This window comes from Rutidosis leptorrhynchoides, chromosome 1 (assembly GCF_046630445.1).
Source record: "Rutidosis leptorrhynchoides isolate AG116_Rl617_1_P2 chromosome 1, CSIRO_AGI_Rlap_v1, whole genome shotgun sequence".
In the NCBI taxonomy this organism is placed as follows: Eukaryota; Viridiplantae; Streptophyta; class Magnoliopsida; order Asterales; family Asteraceae; genus Rutidosis; species Rutidosis leptorrhynchoides.
The window spans coordinates 689605572-689611528 of NC_092333.1; the positions used below are offsets into that span (position 1 = coordinate 689605572).

Consider the following 5957-nt stretch of genomic DNA (forward strand, 5'->3'; position numbering starts at 1 on the left):
CATTCCAGCTTATAGACAGAAACAGAAACGTGAAATAGCTGATAGATATAGATAACTGCTCTTGGATCCTTGTGAGATTTATATTCGTATTCATAATTATATATATATATATATATATATATATATATATATATATATATATATATATATATATATATATATATATATATATATATTTATTTATTCATTTAATTATCTGATACATATATTTATACATATCTGTTAAATATAATTGTTATAACTATATTTATTTATTTATTTGTTACATATTTAGCTGTAAATATATTATATATGTATTTATCTAACTTTGTTTATATATGTATGTATATATAAATTCCTTAAATTTTGATATTTTACAAGTATGAATCATGTTAGTATTATTAATAATACTAGTAATAATATTATTAATAATAAATATGTTTATATTAATAATAATGCTATTAATAATTATATTGATAATATTTATAATACTAGGAAATAATAATAATGATATTAATAATAATAATAATAATAATAATCTTGATAAAAATAATAATACATAACTATTAATAGTAACTAAAATTGTATTCTTACTACTAATTACGATATACATAATGATAACTAATAATATTAATAATAGTAGTGGTTATATAACAATTCAATTATATTAAATTTCATATTTATGTATTATACAAAATAATAATAATATTGTTATTAATATTATATATATATTCTAATGGTAGTAGTGAAAGTTAGTAAAGGTAACAAATACATTAAATTTCATATCTATATATTATCTATAATATTATACTAGTACTGCTATTAATTATTAATATTAACCTTATTATTAGTAATAATAATGAAAGTAATAAAAATCTTATTGTAACAACTATATTTTAATTTGTTAATAATATATTAATTATATAATATTTAATGATCATATAATATATTATATAATAGTTTTTAATGATTCTTTAATATTTAATTTTTATATATATTATTATAATAGTTATACATAGATCTCAAATGTCTTTATAAATATATATTCATTTTAAATTTGTGCTTAATCAGTTTGTATCCTATTTTACACATCTAATTCCAATGTTTGGATTTTATAAATTTCAAATCACTACATATATATATGTATATATATGTATACATATCTATTTATACACAATTGTTCGTGAATCGTCGGAAATGGTCAAGGTCAAATACATATATGAAACAGTTTAAAAATTTTGAGACTCCACTTAACAAACTTTGCTTATCGTGTCGGAATCAAATAAAGATTAAGTTTAAATTTGGTCGGAAATTCCCGGGTCATCACATGGATAAATTTTCTCATTTTAGCTACGTGAAAATTGGTAACAAATCTATTCCAACCATAACTTAATCAACTTGTATTGTATATTATGTAATCTTGAGATACCATAGACACGTATACAATGTTTCGACCTATCATGTCGACACATCTATATATATTTTGGAACAACCATAGACACTCTATATGTGAATGTTGGAGTTAGCTATACAGGGTTGAGGTTGATTCCAAAATATATATAGTTTGAGTTGTGATCAATACTGAGATACGTATACACTGGGTCGTGGATTGATTCAAGATAATATTTATCGATTTATTTCCGTACATCTAACTGTGGACAACTAGTTGTAGGTTACTAACGAGGACAGCTGACTTAATAAACTTAAAACATCAAAATATATTAAAAGTGTTGTAAATATATTTTGAACATACTTTGATATATATGTATATATTGTTTTAGGTTCGTGAATCAACAAGTGGCCAAGTCTTACTTCCCGACGAAGTAAAAATCTGTGAAAGTGAGTTATAGTCCCACTTTTAAAATCTAATATTTTTGGGATGATAATACATGCAGGTTTTATAAATGATTTACAAAATAGACACAAGTACGTGAAACTACATTCTATGGTTGAATTATTGAAATCGAATATGCCCCTTTTTATTAAGTCTGGTAATCTAAGAATTAGGGAACAGACACCCTAATTGACGCGAATCCTAAAGATAGATCTATTGGGCCTAACAAACCCCATCCAAAGTACCGGATGCTTTAGTACTTTGAAATTTATATCATATCCGAAGGGTGTCCCGGAATGATGGGGATATTCTTATATATGCATCTTGTTAATGTCGGTTACCAGGTGTTCACCATATGAATGATTTTTATCTCTATGTATGGGATGTGTATTGAAATATGAAATCTTGTGGTCTATTATTATGATTTGATATATATAGGTTAAACCTATAACTCACCAACATTTTTGTTGACATTTTAAGCATGTTTATTCTCAGGTGATTATTAAGAGCTTCCGCTGTCGCATACTTAAATAAGGACGAGATTTGGAGTCCATGCTTGTATGATATTGTGTAAAAACTGCATTCAAGAAACTTATTTTGTTGTAACATATTTGTATTGTAAACCATTATGTAATGGTCGTGTGTAAACAGGATATTTTAGATTATCATTATTTGATAATCTACGTAAAGCTTTTTAAACCTTTATTGATGAAATAAAGGTTATGGTTTGTTTTAAAATGAATGCAGTCTTTGAAAAACGTCTCATATAGAGGTCAAAACCTCGTAACGAAATCAATTAATATGGAACGTTTTTAATCAATAAGAACGGGACATTTCATCCTTAAACGCCAAAAGCGAAACGCTATATAAAAAAAGAGATTTTTATTAAGTTTAATTTCATTTTGTAAAAATACGTTTTAAAAAATTTAAAAATACAAAAACAAGAAAAAGAAAAATATATCTATATTTTTAAGTTTACTTAAATTAAAAAGTTTATATTTTTATTTATTGTGAAAAAGTTATAAAACTAATAAGTAATATTTATATACTAAATATACTTATATCTTATATTTTTTAACAGAAAAAAATAATATAAAAATCACTCGGCCCGACACTGTAGCAGCCCATAATCTGGCCTGGAAACCTAATCCATGCGACCGCATGGAGTTTTAACTCCAATCTCATGCGATCGCATGACTGGATTTGACAGCCCATGTACCTAGTACGACCAGAATTAGGGTTAGTTTAATAATTATAATTATTAATTAAAACCCTAATTAGGGTTAATTATTTAATTAATTAGTTTTAGTTTTATTATTTTTGCATTTTAAGTTAAAATTAGTTTTATTAAATATATAAACTTAATACTTTTATAAAACAAATAATATAAAAATAATATTTTTATAAAAATTAGTAATTTTATCATTTTTTGCCTCTTTTTATAAATTGTATATTTTTATTATTTAGTACGCAATTTGTATTTTTATCGCTCGTAATTAGTTTTAAGTTATAGTTTTTGCCGTAGTTATTTTTATTTCTAGATTTGTAGGTTTTGCCGTAAAATCCCTTAAGCGCTTTTTCTTTATATTAAGATTTAGGTGCTTTAGAATTTTGCGACGCCGTTTTATAAATTTTAGTACTTTTTAAGTTATTACCGTTTTGGATATAGAATTTCTTTTAAGCTTTAATACTTTTAGACGCAACTTTTAATTCTCAGTTTTTAGACTTTTAAGTTTCGACGAGCTACGTTCTTTTTATTATTTTTCGACCTTTTATTTTTCGACGTTTTTCGACGCACTCTTTTTCTTTCTTATTTCTCGACGCTTTAGTTTTTAGGACATAGAATTTTTCTATTTCTTCTCTAAAATTTCTTTAAACTTCGACGAAAAATTATTTTAAGCGGTTAAATTGATAGACATCCAAAATTTTCTGGTTCGTAGTAATAGTTGGATTTGTTAGTGGCGAGTTGTGGGCTTTCGATTTAAAGGGTCCTGGCTACCTGCTGCATCTATTGGCTGTTCGAAAAGTGGACAAAATCAGAAAAGTCTATTATTTTGATAACTTATATAATTTTTATTTTTATAACTAATAGGATATTCAGTGAACGCACCGAGCAAAACGTTCACCACCTTTTATACGTTCACCACCTGTAACTCGATCAAGACATCTAGCCAATATTGTCGCCGTTGATTTTTCTTTAGAATCGTCATCCAGTCGACCAAGTACTCCAATTCAAATTTCTGATAATCCATTTTTTGAACCCGACCTCACAATTGAGAATCCGGAGGATATTCAGGGACAATTCAGAGATCCTGAACCATTAATCTTTCCTCCAGAACCACCATTCATTCAAACAGAGATTGTCGAAGAACAAACCATTAAATCAGAATCCTCTAGTGATTCAGATTTAATAAATTCAATCATGGAAAATCTGGAACCTCTAAGTATGGAAGACCGAATGAGAGCTAAACGCACTGGCCAAGGTCACACAATTACTCAACCTGGCATTAATGCGTCAGATTATGAAATCAAAGGACAAATCCTACACATAGTAACTAATCAATGCCAATTTAGTGGTGTGCCGAAGGAAGATCCAAACGAACATCTTCGTACCTTTAATAGGATTTGTACTTTATTCAAAATAAGAGAAGTGGAGGATGAATAGATATATCTCATGTTATTTCCCTGGACTTTAAAGGGAGAAGACAAAGATTGGTTGAAATCGTTACCTGAAGGGGCGATTGATACATGGGACGTTTTAGTTGAAAAATTTCTTAAACAATTTTTCCCGGCATCTAAAGCCGTGAGACTTCAAGGAGAAATTATTACGTTCACACAGAAGCCAAATGAAACTCTATATGAAGCATGGACAAGATTTGGAAAGTTGTTAAAAGGATATCCGCAACATGGTTTAGACACTTATCAAATAGTACAAATATTCTACCAAGGATGCGACATCACTACAAGAAAAGATATCGATATAGCAGCTGGTGGTTCCATTATGAAGAAAACCGCAACTGAAGCTTACAAAATTATTGCTAACACTGGCATCAAGAAAAAGATATCGTTAGATCATCTAAAGCAGCTAGAGCCGATTCTAGCCATGACTTTGATTCCATTTCTGCAAAGATAGATGCTGTCGAGAGATGAATGGAAAAGATGACTAAGGATATTCACTCAATACGAATTAGTTGTGAGCAGTGTGGAGGACCACATTTGACAAAAGATTGTCTCATTATTGAACAAACAATGGAACAAAGAGAGAATGTTTCATACATGAACCAAAGGCCTGGAAATAATTATCAGAATAATTATCAACCGCCAAGACCAATCTACAATCAAAACCAGAATTATAACCGAAATGTTCCATTCAACAACCAACAAGGTCCTAGCAATCAACAAGTATCCAACAATCTTTACAATAAGCAAAGACCTATTTTTTCAAAATAAACCACCACAAACCGATGATAAAAAGCCAAATTTAGAAGATATGATGTCGAAGCTAGTTGAATCTCAAACTCAATTTTTTACATCTCAGAAACAAACCAATGAACAAAATGCTCAAGCATTTAGAAATCAACAAGCTTCTATTCAAAATTTGGAACAAGAAGTGAGCAACCTAGCAAGGTTGATAGGTGAAAGAAAACCGGGAAGTCTACCTAGTGATACAAATGCTAACCCCCGGTAAAATGAGAAAAGAAAGACTTAAAGCCGAGCAATCCAAATTCTTGGATATGTTTAAACAAATAAATATAAATCTTCCTTTCATTGATGTGATTTCAGGAATGAGTAAATATGCTAAATTTCTGAAAGATCTAATCACAAATAGAAAGAAAATGGAAGAACTCGCTGTTACTATGAATGCTAATTGTTCTGTAGTGCTGTTGAATAAGATACCAGAAAAATTATCTGATCCAGGAAGTTTCACAATTCCATGTTTTATGGGTAGTCTAAGTTCAATAGAAGCATTGGCAGACTTAGGTGCTAGTATAAATCTAATGCCGTATTTACTATACGCTAAACTAGACCTTGGAGAATTGAAACCAACACGAATAAGTATACAACTAGCCAATCGATCAGTAAAATATCCTAGAGGGATAATGGAGAACATGCTAGTTAAAGTTGGTACTTTAGTATTTCCAGT

At 28.5% G+C, this 5957-nt stretch overlaps 1 non-coding gene across 1 annotated transcript; it reads right to left on the bottom strand.

The window, feature by feature from the left end:
• Positions 1-4619: 4619 nt before the first annotated feature.
• LOC139887135 (small nucleolar RNA R71) lies at positions 4620-4726 on the bottom strand. The gene has a single exon (XR_011772978.1). It is a non-coding gene; the product is annotated as a small nucleolar RNA R71 (small nucleolar RNA).
• Between the last annotated feature and the right edge of the window lie 1231 nt (positions 4727-5957).